This window comes from Peromyscus maniculatus, chromosome 20 (genome assembly GCF_049852395.1).
Source record: "Peromyscus maniculatus bairdii isolate BWxNUB_F1_BW_parent chromosome 20, HU_Pman_BW_mat_3.1, whole genome shotgun sequence".
In the NCBI taxonomy this organism is placed as follows: Eukaryota; Metazoa; Chordata; class Mammalia; order Rodentia; family Cricetidae; genus Peromyscus; species Peromyscus maniculatus.
This window is the reverse complement of record NC_134871.1, coordinates 42,032,038-42,047,958: the sequence shown is the minus strand read 5'-3', so window position 1 is coordinate 42,047,958 and position 15,921 is coordinate 42,032,038. Positions and strand designations below refer to the sequence as shown.

Below are 15,921 nucleotides of genomic sequence, written 5' to 3'. Positions count from 1 at the left end.
TTGCACTTCAACAAAGTTGGAGTGAAGAAAAAAAAACAGGCTCTAAGTCATTATTATGATCATAGTTTGTAATAGGGTTTCAGGAGACCCCCTTATGGTTCTGCCTGCTTCTGTATAGGCCTAGTATTGATTTTAAAAACATAAACATTAACAACATAAAAAGTGAACCATTGCTGAGTGGTCCAAATGGCCTTAAGTGATTTTGAAATAACATTTTTAGTAATCCCAATTTTTTTCTTGTTCTTGGCTGACTTGGGTTTAATCATTTGGACTGAAGAGATTTTTATGAAATTGGTTCTTTATGCTCTGTTCACAGAGCGGCTTGATGCCAGTGATCAAAGGATGTATGTCAGGCCAGCCGGCTCAGATCAGGGCATCTCCTTGTCTTTAAACACTTTGTCTCCACGATTTGCAGAGCACCTCTGCTGTACAGAGAAATGATGTCGCTACCCCAAAGAGCAGTGGATGTAATAAACACCAACCTCGGCGTTGGCAGAACTTGCATTTTAGTGGGGGAAGCAGATAATAAACAAATGATATGCATTCCCACTTGTCAGAGGGAGACAGGGCTGGAGAGAGAAGCAAAGCAGATTGATGGTGTTCCAGGATGTGTGTGGGATGCAATTTAAAACTGAAGGCGAAGGTGACATTTGGCGAGGGTTGATGGAGGGAAAGGTCTGACCCTTGTGTCTATTCAGGGGAGAACCTGCTAGTCAGGGGAAATTATTTCTGCAGATCTCTGGGTGGATTATGCTTGGCTTATTCTAGAAATATCTATGGGTCTAACACTTCTTGTCAGTGGGGAGGAAGAAGATTAGGGGATAAGAGAGAGAGACTTCAAGGCCACACCACATGGGCTTTCAAAAGCCATTTGTCAGTGGGCTGGGGAGGACGGCTCAGTCAGTACAGTGCCTGCCGCAGAAGCATAAGGGTGTGAGTTCAGATCCCCAGCACCCACATAAAAATCCAGGCATCCCTGAAGGGGAGGCAAAAGAAAGAAGGGTCTCAGGTGCTTAGCTCCTGGCCAATCTTCAGCTGGTGAACTCCAAGTTCAGTGACTGACCCTGTCTCAAAAACAAAAAGAAGAGAAATGACTGGGGAAGCCAATGGATGCAGATCTCTGGCCTTCACACTCACACCATACAAACAGGCACCCTCCCCTCACACACATGTACACATGTAAACATACACAAGGGGGCACACCCTTGTTAGGATGTTATGTTGGCTTTTCCTATGACAAACTTAGAAAGCTCTAGAAGGTTTGAACAGCACAATCTGACACATTTATAAAGAGACAGAAGTGGATTTCAGTATCTATGTGTCTCTGAATCGGCTAAACCCAGGGGCCTGTTAGAAGAGCACATTCCTGGACCCTGCTTCAGGCCAGGTGACTCAGATGGAGCAGTCTGAATTTCAGCACACCCTCCCGGGATGATATCAATTACAGCATCCCCAGTTAAGTTTGAATTTCAGATGACAGTGACTAATTTTTTTTTTTTTTTAGAATATCTCATGGAATATCAAGTAACCATTAAAATTATTTGTTTGTCTGAAATTCAAATCAAACCAGGCAGCTTGTGTTTTTTAAGTTGTTAGCCCTGTAGCCCCACTTCTGATGCCTGTGAGAACCACAGTTCTAGAAGATGCTGGGGTCTGACCTAGATGCCTTCACGTGACCAGGATAATCACTCTGGCTTCTACCACGTTGACTGCTGATGGTGCTCAGCTGTCTCTTTTCTGCACAACTGCCTAGAATTAACCAGGATCAGTCTCCATGGCTCAGTGACTGAAGATTGCAAAGAGCTGGACCTCCTGCTTGGGGCCCGCCACGTGGTTTAAGTCGCAACCCACCCTACCACAGGTGAGTCAAGTCAATGTGCCTGACTCCCTTGGCTCTCCTCGATCCTTAGAAGAACTTAATACATCAAATGAATCCAACATCTCCCAAGCACTACTTCTAGGCTCCTTCCTCCAAGGTAGATGTTCTTTGCTATTTGGGGGGTCAGATCATTGAGGCTCGTATAGAAATTGGCATTTGACCCAGTGGTGTGGCTGGGGTGGTGGTGGAGGAGATGGTGAAGTTGAAAGAGGTCTGGAAACCAAGACATTTGACTTTTGTGGTAAGTTTGGGTGAGATGTGAGAGAAGTCATTAAAGATAAATCCAGGGCTTTGCCTTGGGGGAGAGGCAGCTTCCTCCGGCAAGCAGCCACGGCTGCTTTTGCATGTAAGTTGCAGCTGCCTTGCAGTGGTCCAAAGAGATGTGTTAAGGATCACGTGTTACACCACTCTGAGACTCATCTAGATCAATTCAGGGGCTTTCAGCACGACAATAGAAATTTCTAATGTGACAGGGATCAAGTTCACCCTGGATGGAGTCATTGATGGAGGATGGAGTACCTAGAGAGAAGTCCAGGGTCTCCTTGTTCCTTGTCAAGACCCACGAGGCTATGGAGACACTGAAGGGAGCAAACAGGAGGAGCCAACAGTCCTACAGGGTGTCATGGCTAAAGCCATCTTAGTAATGACATGAAGCACTTATGGAGACACCATGTGCTGAAGTCCACAAGTGCCATTTCACACATCGGCATGCCCCCCTCCCCTGCATTCATACATAGCCATACAAAATAACAGACAGGCATAGGCACCACCCCCAAATACTGGCGACTGCAACCATGTGCATCCTCATGGGAATGGAAGAAGGATACTAGGGTGAACCTGGGGAGAGCAGCTGAAGGAAAAGACCAAGGGGGACTTGACTGACAACTGCACTGATGTCCTGTGCAGTTGTCAGAGGGGACATCAGCGAGCCCATCCAACCTGTAGTCCACAGACCACATGCAGCCCAGAATACAGCCCCCCACAAAATCATGAGCTTACTTAAAACATTATGAGCTCTTTCTTTCTTCCTTCCTTTCTTCCTTTCTTCCTTCCTTTCTTCCTTCCTTTCTTCCTTCCTTTCTTCCTTCCTTTCTTCCTTCCTTTCTTCCTTCCTTTCTTCCTTCCTTCCTTCCTTCCTTCCTTCCTTCCTTCCTTCCTTCCTTCCTTCCTTCCTTCCTTCCTTCCTTCCTTCCTTCCTTCCTTTTTTTGGTTTTTCAAGACAGGGTTTCTCTGTGTAGCTTTGCACCTTTCCTGGATCTCGCTCTGTAGACCAGGCTGGCCTCGAACTCACAAAGATCCGCCTGCCTCTGCCTCCCGAGTGCTGGGATTAAAGGCATGCGCCACCACCTCCCAGCATGAGCATTTTCTTGTAATTTGATTATACAGTTCGGAAGCACAAACTTTATAAATGACAATGTCCCATCATGAAGTCAATGTCCTAGTCACACCAGACACATTGCTGGCTTTAATCCACTAAGTTTATGGTAGTTTCTTACAGTTCTACTCAGTCCCTCCATGCAAGGGGGTGGGTGAGTGGGGTGGATGTGGGTGGTAGGGTGGGTATGGGGGTGAGCTCTATCTCCTGGCCTGGGCCCTGGGCTCAGTGGCAGGGCAGAGGGTGAAGTCTCTTTCCTTCAAACTGGGCCAACCAAATCCAGGATGGGTAGTGATCTTTGTCTTATCAAGGACCTGCCTATTCTGTCCAGTGCACAGTATTTTCCTCTTCCAGCTGGAGAGGAGAGCACACTTTCACATTGTCTCAATGGGTCGATGTATTTTCAGTGGGCACCCTTTGATGGCTGTTCAGCTATTCCCTAAGCCCCTAGAAAGTTGCTTCTGTGTCTGGGATAGCAAAGATGAATGGTTAACCTATGAATAATGCTTCCTTAGTAAAAATGGCTAGAATGCTAATGATCACCAGTTTCTGAGAAGGATTATCTGCAAGATAATGCAAGAGGATGTCATACCCTCACCAGCACATCCTATATTTCCAGAACACAACACACAAGGCTGTTCTGAGTGATCAGCCTGGTTTGGGGTTTTTGTTTGTTTGTTTTCTTTTTCTTTTCTTTCTTTTTCTTAACCTCATATGAAGGACCTGAAGGCTGGGGAAGAAGCAGGAGGGACTTGGCTATAATCTCTGCCTTCAAGACTCTAGGCTGGTCCTATGGATGTTGCTATCACCCGAGCCAGGTTTTGCAATATGCACATGAAGAGCTGAGTGGCAAGCATGCTGCCCGGGTCTTTTCTCAATGGAAGACCAACCTTGAAGGGTATTGCCAGTCCTCAGCTTCTTCATCTTTGGGGTTGGTGGTCCTGTTCTCTAACTGCTTAAAGTGACAATGAAGCATGATGGGGACATCAGAGCCAGACTCCTCTACGTGTGGCCTTTGCCTTAGGCCATCCTGTTGGCCTAAATGGAGCTATACTCAAGTTTTTTTCTACTTAATTTCCTCCCCTCCCTCTTTTCATAGGTAATTGGCCTGAAAGACCCCTTCCATGCCTATGAATGCTCCTCCTTCATATTTTTCATAGATTTTCCCCAATTAACCTTAATCATGATGAATTCCTTTAGCATCTGCTTCCTAAAGGACCCTGACAGTCACACCCACATGTAGATGTAACCAACCGTCTTATTAAATAAGAAACACAGAAACAATGTAAAAGAGAGAGCCGAGAAGTCAGAGCTCAGAGCTAAAATCTCACCCTTCCTCCTGCTGTCCCAGCTTCGCGAAAAGAGACCTACTTCCTGTCGGTTCGTTTTTTTATAGTATGTTGTTCTGCCTTCTCATTGGTTGTAAACCCAAACACATGACTGCCTCATCACTGTCTGAATGTACAGCCCCCTAGGTCTTAAAGGCATATGTCTCCAATGCTGACTGTATCCCTGAACACACAGAGATCTTATGGGATTAAAGGCATGTGCCACCACCGCCACACTCTTGCTATGGCTCTAATAGCTCTGACTCCCAGACAACTTTATTTATTAACATACAATCAAAATAATAATTCAGTACAATTAGATTATCACCACATTTCCCCTTTTCTATTTTAATAAAAAGAAAAAAAAAGCAAAAGGTTATAACTAACAAAAGAAAAACTATATACAAAAGTACAATAACTATATACAATATATACAAGTAATAAATACCTAAACAGGTATTTGACAAATCAGAGAAAATAATTCCATTATCTATCCTATTTTGGTAATCCCAAGATGTATCTAATGTACTTTCTATCCTAATTAATTTTCAACTATAACTAACTAATCTTCAACCATAACTAACTAATCTTCAACTCCCTCAGAGACCCAAGAAGGGAATAATATTAGCTAATAAAAACAGGAAGTGCATGCAAGCAACTTCCAAAAAATTTTGTGAGTTGACAGAAACAGCCAGCTGCCTGGGCAGTCACCTGAGGTTTCTCCGCAGTGTTGGGGCATCATCTTCAGCCTATAGGCTTAGTGTATCTGACAGACTCATTTGTGAAGTAGGATGTACACAAGGTCAACAGTTCAACCTCACATTGGGTGAGAGCAGTCCACGTACCAGAAACACCTGAATTCCACTAGTGTCCTGTCATGATTCAGGATTTTAAATTCTGGAAATTGTTGACAGTTTTTTAATTCAGCTGTCCATTCTTCTTGGCTGTGTATATATGGCTTCATCTCAGCATCCCCTTCTTCTCCACATCCCTCTATTAAATGCCAGTCTACTTTTGAGAGGCATGAGCTTTCAGCTGCTGTTCCATTGTACAACAGAATCCATCGGCCCTCTGCCTGTTAAGCTGCCTTCGAAGAAAAGGGCACTGTACCTTTTCCGGATGCGAAGGCCACTTCAGGGATGGGGCCATATTGTCCTGGCCTCAGAAGATGCCTTTTGATAAAGCCATAACCACACTTGTTTTGGCAAGAATCAGTAGTCCCTTGTTTCGTGATCTGTCTGTCCATTTTGTCCTGTTGATTCGAGGATACTTTGTTGTCCAGTGGCTAACTTTTGCTAGAATGAAAGTTGACTCCATATGCAGTTTCTTCAATGCCCATATTTTCTCTAAAGTAGATTGGTACTGCCAGGAGCCGACATGTCTCAAAAAAGAAAAATTTTCTAAGTTATTAAAACATTTTAAATGCCATATTCTGTAGATCTCTGAAGGGTTTGAAGATGACCTGTCTAAAACATCTCTGCTCAATTTTTAAAACATATCTAATATGACTACAAGTTCTATGATAATGTCTAACTACTAGCTTTCATTTCTTTATATCCTAATAGTTGATAATAATAACATTCAAGGATCAGAAATTTGCATTACATTGTTAAATGGATGGAATAAATACAATTAGAAATATACATATAGCATTTTCTAACAATATCAGTTTCAAATTTGTGTACAATATAAAACAATTCAATCCAATGTAAAGTATTTAAAACTAGTAATTGTCTTTCTCTTTTCTTTCTTTTTTTTCTTTCTTCCTTCCTTTCTTTCTTTCTTTCTCTCTTTCTTTTTTTTTTTAAACAAGAACCTTAAATCTAATCTCCTTTGCTTAGCCTTTTTCCTAACCCTTGACAATAACTTGTAACCAACCCCCCTAAATACTGAAAATTATCCCAGACCCAGAACCCATTAAAAAGACCAAAAAACCACCTGCCCCACACCACCTCTTTGGGAATGTGGGCGTCGTATTCTTAAAATTGCTTCCTGCTGGGTATGGGCGAAGTTTTCTTTATCCTGAAAGAAAAATTTTAGGTTAATTGTCAAATTCTAAGAGAGGTAACTATATCCTTCACTATCCAGTCTGTGTATAATGCCAAAGTTCAGGGTTTATCTCAAGTCCTTATTCAAGTAGTCTTTGAGACTGGATCATCTCAGCTAGTCATCTCAAAATTGCTCTGAGCACCTTGTAGTTCAAAGCTGATCTGTGGATGATGTTTGTCAGCTTAATGATATTATTATTGTCCACGTGGAATTGTTGTTGTTGTGGGGCCCCATCTTCTTTCTGGAGACTTCAGTTGATGTTAGGCCTGGCCATGATTTCCTGCAGAAAACTGATAAGAGACTCGAACACAAAAACATATATATGCAGCTAGCCTTTTTTCTAGAATTAGTTAGTACTCTATGTGACCATTCATATCTTAACAAAGTTTAAAATGTATATATATATATTAATCTTGTAAATTTTGATATAAAATTTATACTTTGAGAAAAGTTTAAAGAATCAGAATAGAATCAAAGAGTTGAGATTAGTAATAGAATAGTCCCTTAATTAATTTTGCTTTTGTCCTGTACCATAGCAGAAAATGGCTCTTATTCTGGCATGATACAGGGAGTTTGCATTTTCCTTTTAACAACATGCTTGATTTTAAAGAAGGAGAGAGCCATTCTCCAACTCCAAAGTCAGCTTTAAATTTTAATTGAACTGGGACTATTAGAAAACCACGAGTGTTAAATCTTTAGAGAAAAGCAGAAACAAACATTTAGGAAGACATAAAATTTTTTTTAGATAATATATACCCATACACCGTTTCACTCTGTTTCTTGGGATAGATGATTTGTCCCTTTTCTTCAGTTGTCTCATTTGTCCAGTGTTCTTCAGATTCCTTAACCTTCATTCTCCTAAAAGACAAAAACAAAAAACCTTTCCCCAAGACTAATTTTGGGGATGTTCCTTTTTGGCAAGTTATTATCTGATGAAATGAAAAGGCATGTTTTATTGATACAAGTTAGTTTAAATTGGATGTTCATGCTGGTTGATGAACTATCACCTCCTCTAATTAAGAGGTCTCTCTTGTTCAAATCGAACCTTTATCAATTTTGATGGTACCCACAGCTTATCTTCTCCTGTAGAAACAAAAGCAAAACCACGTCCCCAATGTAATACATACCCTGGTTTCCATTCTGAGGTCAGCACATCCTTAAAGTATATAGGCTGATTTAATTCTGTAGTTTTTTCTATTATCCAATGTCTCTCTGCAGCTGTTGTTCCTTTCTCATTGGCATTCAGAAAATTCAAAGTTAGAAGAGCATTATGCAGTCTATTTCTGGGGGTTTTTGTTACCCATTTCTGTTTATTTAGCATATCCTTTAGAGTTCTGTTTGATCTTTCTATAACTGCTTGACCTGTAGGATTATGTGCTATGCCTGTAATATGCTTTATATTGTAATAAGCAAAAAACTGTTTCATTTTAACAGAGACATATGATGGAGCATTGTCAGTTTTGATTTGTGCAGGTATACCCATGATGGCCATAACTTCTAGCAAATGAGTGATTACAGAATCAGCTTTTTCAGAACTCAAAGCAGTTGCCCATTGAAATCCTGAATAAGTATCGATAGTGTGGTGTACATATTTCAATTTTCCAAATTCTGCAAAGTGAAACACGTCCATCTGCCAGATTTCATTTCTCTGAGTACCCTTTGGGTTACATCCTGCTGGTAATGGCGTCTGATTGTAGAAGGAACAAGTAGGACATTTCTTTACTATTTCTTTGGCTTGTTGCCAGGTTATGGAAAAATCCTTTTTTAAACCTTTACTATTGACGTGATGTTTTTTATGAAATTCTGAGGCCTCCAGCACATTTCCTATCAATAATTTATCAATCTCATCATTGCCTTGTGCTAGAGGGCCTGGCAGACCAGTATGGGATCGAATGTGAGTTATATATAAAGGATGATTCCTTTTCCTGATTGTATCTTGTAATTGAATAAATAGTGAAGTTAATTCTGAAGCATCAGGGATAAATTCTGCAGTCTCAATATGTAACACCACTCTTTCAGCATACTGAGAGTCAGTTACTATGTTGAGAGGTTCTGAAAAATCCATCAATACCAACAGAATAGCATACAATTCTGATTTTTGAACTGAATTATACGGACTTTGAACCACTTTACTTAAATTTTCTGATTTGTAACCTGCCTTTCCTTCTTTGTTGGCATCTGTATAAAATGTACGAACTCCAGATATGGGTTTTTGCCGTACAATTCGAGGCAAGATCCAATCAGCTCTCTTTATAAGATCAATTCTATTGCTTTTGGGATATTTGCTGTTAATTTCTCCCAAAAAATTACTGCAAGCTCTTTGCCAAGGTTCACTTTCTGTCCATAATTTTTCAATGTCCTCCTTAGTTAATGGTACGACAATTTCTGCTGGGTCTATGCCTGCTAATTGACGAAGTCTCATTTTTCCTTTGTAAATCAAGTCAGAGATTTTTTCCACATAAGTTTTTAATTTTTTATTTGGTTTATTTGGTAAAAATATCCATTCCAATATAATATCTTCCCTCTGCATTAATATTCCAGTAGGAGAACGCCTAGAAGGTAAGATAACCAAAATGCAATCCAGCTTTGGATCAATATGATTCACGTGTCCTTCATGCACTTTCTTTTCTACCAAGGCTAATTATTTCTCAGCTTCAGGTGATAATTCTCTTGGACTATTTAAGTCCTTGTCACCTTCTAAGGTTTTGAACAAATTAGTCAGTTCATCATTTTTTACCCCAACAATAGTTCGTAGATGAGAAATATCTCCAAATAATCTTTGAAAGTCATTAAGAGTCTGTAGTCTATCTCTCCGAATTTGCACCTTTTGGGGTCTAATTTTTTGTAGCTCTATTTTATATCCTAAATAATTAATAGAATCTCCTCTTTGTATCTTTTCAGGAGCAATTTGTAATCCCCAGCGAGGCAAAATTTTCTTTACTTCTTCAAACATTATTTCTAAAGTATCTGCATTTGAGTCAGCTAGTAAAATATCGTCCATATAATGATAAATTATAGATTTAGGAAATTTTTTACGTATCACTTCCAATGGCTGTTGTACAAAATATTGGCACAGAGTTGGGCTATTCAACATTCCCTGTGGGAGGACCCTCCATTGAAATCTTTTAACCGGTTGAGAATTATTATAAGTAGGCACTGTAAAAGCAAATCTTTCTTTGTCTTTTTCTTGTAAGGGTATTGAAAAGAAACAGTCTTTTAAATCAATAACTATGAGAGGCCATCCTTTTGGTAACAGAGTAGGCAAAGGCATCCCAGATTGTAGAGAGCCCATTGGCTGAATTATTTTGTTAATTGCTCTAAGGTCTGTTACCATTCTCCATTTACCAGATTTCTTTTTAATAACAAATACAGGAGAATTCCAAGGGCTGGTTGATTCTTCAATATGCTGAGCATTTAACTGTTCTTCTACCAGCTCTTCTAAAGCCTGGAGTTTCTCTGTTGTTAAAGGCCATTGCTGGACCCATACAGGCTTGTCTGTTAACCATTTTAAAGGTAGAGCTGTTGGTGTCTTTGGAAGATCATCAGTTATTGTGCCCTGTTCTTGTATAATATGGATGGCTGGTGACCACTCATTAGAACAATATCTTCTAATATTTCTCTCAGTAACATGTGCTAGTTTATGATTTGTTTCTGAGATTGGAGGGATGTTAATCTGAGTATTCCATTGTTGCAACAAGTCTCGACCCCACAGGTTCATAGTTATGTTAGCCACATATGGTTTTAATTTTCCTCTCTGTCCTTCTGGACCTATACATTCGAGCCATCTTGCACTCTGTTTCACCTGAGATAATGTCCCAATTCCTAACAGTTGAACGTTTACCTCCTGAAGAGGCCAAGTTGGATGCCAAAATTCTGGTGCAATTATGGTAACGTCCGCACCTGTGTCTACCAGACCAGACAACAAAACACCATTTATTTTTATTGTTAATTTTGGTCTTTGTTCATTAATAGAAGTTTGCCAAAAAATTTTCTTTATGTTTTCTCCTGAATTTTCTATTCTCTCTGTTTCATCATCCTGACCAGCATGATTTATTCCAATAGGCATTTGGTTATTTAATCGCTCTCCAGAGCAGGCATTTCCTCTATGGCTGCCGGAAAGGTTTGAACTGGATTTGCACTGGGGGCCTGCCTGAGGCCCCTCTGGGAGTTTCCCGAAGACTGAGGCAAAGGATTACCCTGTCTGTCCTTTGTTGATCTACATTCGTTGGTCCAGTGTTTTCCCTTACCACACCTTCTGCATACTCCAGAAGGAAGGGGCATTCTGTTGCCATTGTTCCTTGAAGAAACATTGTTTCTGGGAATGACCTGTCTACAGTCCCTTTTCAAATGTCCTTGCTTTCCACATCCAAAACATCTAACACTCCTCAAACCTTTTGAAATTACTTCTCCTACCCATGTATCATCATGCTCATCAGCTTCAACATTAATTGTTTCTCTAATCCAATCTTCTATAGGTGCAGATCTTGCCCTTAATGGCCTGATTATTCTTTTGCATGCTGCATTCGAATTCTCAAAGGCCAAAGATTCAATTATTGCCTTACTAGCTTCTGAATCCGAGACCATTCTCTTTACTGCTGAAGCCAGTCTTTGTAAAAAATCTGTAAAAGACTCTTTTGGGCCTTGCATCACCTTTGTAAATGACTCAGATTTTTTTCCTGGTTCCTCAACTCTGTCCCATGCATTCAAGGCTGCCGTTCGACATAAAATTAGGGTTTGGACATCATATAAACATTGTGCTTGTGCTGAAGCATATTGGCCTTCGCCCATAAGCTGATCCTGGCAAACTTGTACTCCTTTATCCCTCCATTGTTTTTCTATGTTTTTAGCCTCCTCCTTAAACCAAGTCAGAAATTGAAGTCTCTGGCTTGGTTCCAGAACACCTTGTGCGAGGTCCCGCCAGTCCTGTGGTACTATCCTATTATATGTTGACCAAGTGTTTAACATTTGCTTTACATATGGGGAATGCATGCCATAAGATACTATTGCCTCCTTAAACCTTTTTAAATCCAACATTTCAATTGGAGCCCAAGTATTTTGTGTAGCCATTTGATCAGGCATCTGCTGTACTGTTACAGGATAAATTAAGGGTGACTGTGTGAAAACAGGCTTTCTTTCTGCAACCTTATGATCCCGACTTGAAACAACTTCACTGTTAATTTCTTCTGTCTGAATTTTTACAGGTTTAACAAGTTCTTCTAAAGCTGTTATCCTGGCACTTAAATTGACTATCTTTTTAAATATTAAAATGTGGATAATTATAGTGATAAGGTGCATAATTCCACCAATACTAATATTATATAGTTGTTCCATTGCCAGACTGCCTAAAATTTCGAACAAAAACCAATTTTCTTCCAATGTACACATAAAACCCATTTGTTTTTTAATGTGGAAAAAATTCTCTTTTAGATAGTTTCCTTCAAAATATCTGATATATTATGACTTACCAAATCTGCGTAGAACAGTAGAAATCCGAGGGGATTTTCAAAGCAGCCACCTAGTGTCCCAGGTATAAATCCAGAGAGAGAGAGAGAAGAGAGAACGCACAAGAAAGCGTAGCCGGCTAAAGCTTAAATGCAGCCACGTGTTCCCTCTTGTGCCGAGTCAAGGCTTGGGTCTGGCTTCCTTAAGCTCCGACCACGTGCGTTGGCTTTACAGGCAGGGCCCTGTTCGGCAGGGCAGGTCTGAGTTGTTTGTAGCACCGGCTTTAGGCAAGCTGCTCACAGACCTAGGCCCGGGCTAGAAGTTGCTACCCGGACTAGGAAGCTGGCAGCTCAGACTAGGAAGCAGGCAGCTCGGACTAAGACGCCGGTCGCTTCCTGCCGCTTCCTCCGCCACCTGCCACCGCCTGCCGCCCTTGCGGGAAAGCAGACCTGCCGTCAAGCCAAGCGGTTTTTAATGGATTCTTGTCACGTTGGGCGCCAGATGTAGATGTAACCAACCGTCTTATTAAATAAGAAACACAGAAACAATGTAAAAGAGAGAGCCGAGAAGTCAGAGCTCAGAGCTAAAATCTCACCCTTCCTCCTGCTGTCCCAGCTTCGCGAAAAGAGACCTACTTCCTGTCGGTTCGTTTTTTTATAGTATGTTGTTCTGCCTTCTCATTGGTTGTAAACCCAAACACATGACTGCCTCATCACTGTCTGAATGTACAGCCCCCTAGGTCTTAAAGGCATATGTCTCCAATGCTGACTGTATCCCTGAACACACAGAGATCTTATGGGATTAAAGGCGTGTGCCACCACCGCCACACTCTTGCTATGGCTCTAATAGCTCTGACTCCCAGACAACTTTATTTATTAACATACAATCAAAATAATAATTCAGTACAATTAGATTATCACCACACCCACATGTGGAAATGTGCGTTTTCATCAGTATACAAAGCCCACGAGTTCTCACAATTCGAATACACCCACACCCGCAGCACCCAGATCAAGAGAAAAACATTGCCAAGTGCCAGAAAAGTTCCCCCTGCTCCTTTGCAGCCTCCTCCCACATAAAGTAACGAATCACCACAGTCCCGACTCTTGAGCAGCACTCTGAGCTGCAAGAAGAATGCCGCGAAGATGGGAAACGAGAGACCACCATACCTTCTGGAGACACACGCACTGCTCCTCAGCTTCCGCAAACCAAAGCCAGCCATCTGACCGCTTGGGATGGTAGAGTAGCTATAACTGCTGTCCTTGTCACCATTCTTTGGCTGTAAATGAAATTTGGAAACCCCATGATGGACTTCAAGAGCTTTCTCATCAGTGAAGACTCCTTTCTGCCTCGGACGGAGTGACCAGCCTTGACTGTCGTGACAGCCTCTTTGATTTTCCTTTTTACAACACAGGGATCTGTTGTGGTTTGAATGGGAAATACCCCCCACACCCCCCACCCACCCCCACACCATAGGTTCATGTGTTTGAACACTTAGTCCCCCCGTTGATGGAGCTTTTAGGACTAGGTGGAGCCTTGCTGAAGGAAGTTTGTCACTGGAGGTGGGCATGCTTTGAGGGCTTATAACCTTACCCCATTTCTTGTCTGTCTGTCGGTTCTGTCCCCATCTCTGTCTGTCTGTCCCTTCCTCTGTTTCCCGCGTGTGGGTGGAAATGTGATCAGTCAGCTTCTTGTTTCTGCCACCATGCCTACTTGCTCTGATAGTCTCCATCCCTCTGGAACCATCCGCTAAAACAAACCTTGTCTTCTCTAACCTTGCTTGCCATCCTGGTATTTTATCATAGCAACAGAAAAGTAACCAATACAGGAACTCACCCAGGATATCACATGTGTCAAGCACGTGCTCTACCGCTGAGATACATCGCAGCTACCATGAGGAGAATCTTGATGGCTTGTCCAGGCTAAGCAGTGACGGATGACTCGGGAAACCCCAGATAGCTGCAACTGAGAATTGTATGAGTATCATATCCCTATTAGATTCTCCTGAGTGTATTATCCTGGCTTAGTGTCTTGCAGGCTTTCAACTTGCTTGACCTCATCCCATGGTTGTTAACCAGTCCCTGGTGATACCGTGATGTCTACATCTGTCCCATGTCCCCTGCCATGTATATTCTACTTGTAGTTTCTCTGATCAAACCTTAGTGGGAACAATCACCCACTGCCGAGGCAATTATTCTGCTTGCAGTTTTCAAAAAGCCCCCGGGTGATACCACCATTATAGGCCAGGATATATCTTTAGTGACAAGTTTGCAATGTGGTCTGATGGAGACCACTAGACACGTGATAGAAGAACTCTCCAACCCGCGAACACTGTCAGGTGAGTGGACAGCCTAGAAAAGACCTGTAAGTCCTCTCTGGTGTGCCCTGCCTTGTGGGCAGAATTTGAACTCTAGCGTCACTGTTCTCTGCATGGCTCCTGTAGCCTGGCATTCTCTTGGGCTCTATGACATCTGTTAGAGCCCGTGAATGGATAGAGATGCAGACAGAGTTGTGACTTTGTGATTTCACTTTCTTATTTCAAGGTTGCTCTTTTGTTCGGTGACCTCTTCCATTCATCATGTCGCTTGGAGTTTGGGCTTCCTTGCTGCATGTATGTGTGTGTGTGAGGATGCCCTGGAATGGGAGTTAACAGACAGTTGTGAGCTGTCATGTGGATGCTAGGAATTGAACCTAGATCCTCTGGAAGAGCAGCCAGTGCTCTTAACCACTGGGTTCTCTCTCCAGCCCCCTACACCTATATTTTCTTAAATAATTTGTGAAAGTGATTAGAGGATTTTCCCCATAGTTATGTAAGTACCTGAAATTCTGAGATCTTTCCTTTTGATGATATTTCACTAAGTCCTTTTATCCAGCTCTGCAGAAGCATTAGAAAGCAATCTTAACAGCCTCCCTCCAACCCTAGTCTATGATCTGACAAAGAATAGAGAAGTGTATTAAAATCTAATATTTGGGAACTTCGTGACGATCAGCTTTAAAAAAAACAGCTTTTAGGGACAATGGAGCTGGCAGAGCCAGTACTATACCCAAGCCAGGGTCTCTGGTGGCACATCAGCATATCAGCTAGACTTCATGTATTATGGTTTGTACAGGTAACTAATCATTTCCAGGATAATTCAAGAAGGTGGGTATGGTTAATACTATCAATGTGATAGCATCTAGAATTACCCAGTAAACCAGGCTATGGTTTCTAAAAGTTAAAGTGTAAAGGTACACTCTACATATGGCCAGTACCATTCTACAGGCTGGGGTCCTGTATGATGGGTGGGGAGTGCCCAGTCTTCCATACACTCCAGATCCTCACACACAAGTCTGAGCAGCAAGTCTGTGATTGGCATCTAGGTGTGCCTTCCTTTAGCCTGGCCATCTTCAGAACAAAACTTTCCAAATTAATGTTGGAATCTCAGACTCAACTTTCTGTGGCCTGGTAGAATTGGCAGTGAAGGAGAAAAGGAAAACAGCAATCTAACATTCACCATGATCAACAAAGCTTCCCTGGGAAATATTACACAGGACTAAGGAAACAGTAAGAAGCTGTCCCAGATCTAAGACTGCAGAGCAAACCCTGAACTAGTTACTTGTGCTTTGTAGACCTGCTTGCCTCTTTTCTTCCTGAAGAGCAGAACATTCATTCTTGTCCCTTAAGAAGGGACCACCACCAATATCCCATTAGCCAGCACATCCTGTTTGCTAAAGATAAAACTGTTTTCAGCAGAAACCTGCAAATATCAACTTCTGTGAAACTTGCTTAGCTCCAGGAAAAAAAAAATCTCCAGGAAAAGGACCACCACCCTATGATAGTCACAAGATTATGATAATTCCTAATCCTG

The 15,921-nt window shown here is 41.6% G+C and overlaps 1 long non-coding RNA gene across 1 annotated transcript; it reads right to left on the bottom strand.

The window, feature by feature from the left end:
• Positions 1–202: 202 nt before the first annotated feature.
• Positions 203–14,637, bottom strand: LOC143269691 (uncharacterized). Its single transcript, XR_013046264.1, has 3 exons — positions 13,910–14,637; positions 13,243–13,352; positions 203–1,064 (listed from the first exon to the last, which is right to left on the bottom strand). It is a non-coding gene; the product is annotated as an uncharacterized LOC143269691 (long non-coding RNA).
• Between the last annotated feature and the right edge of the window lie 1,284 nt (positions 14,638–15,921).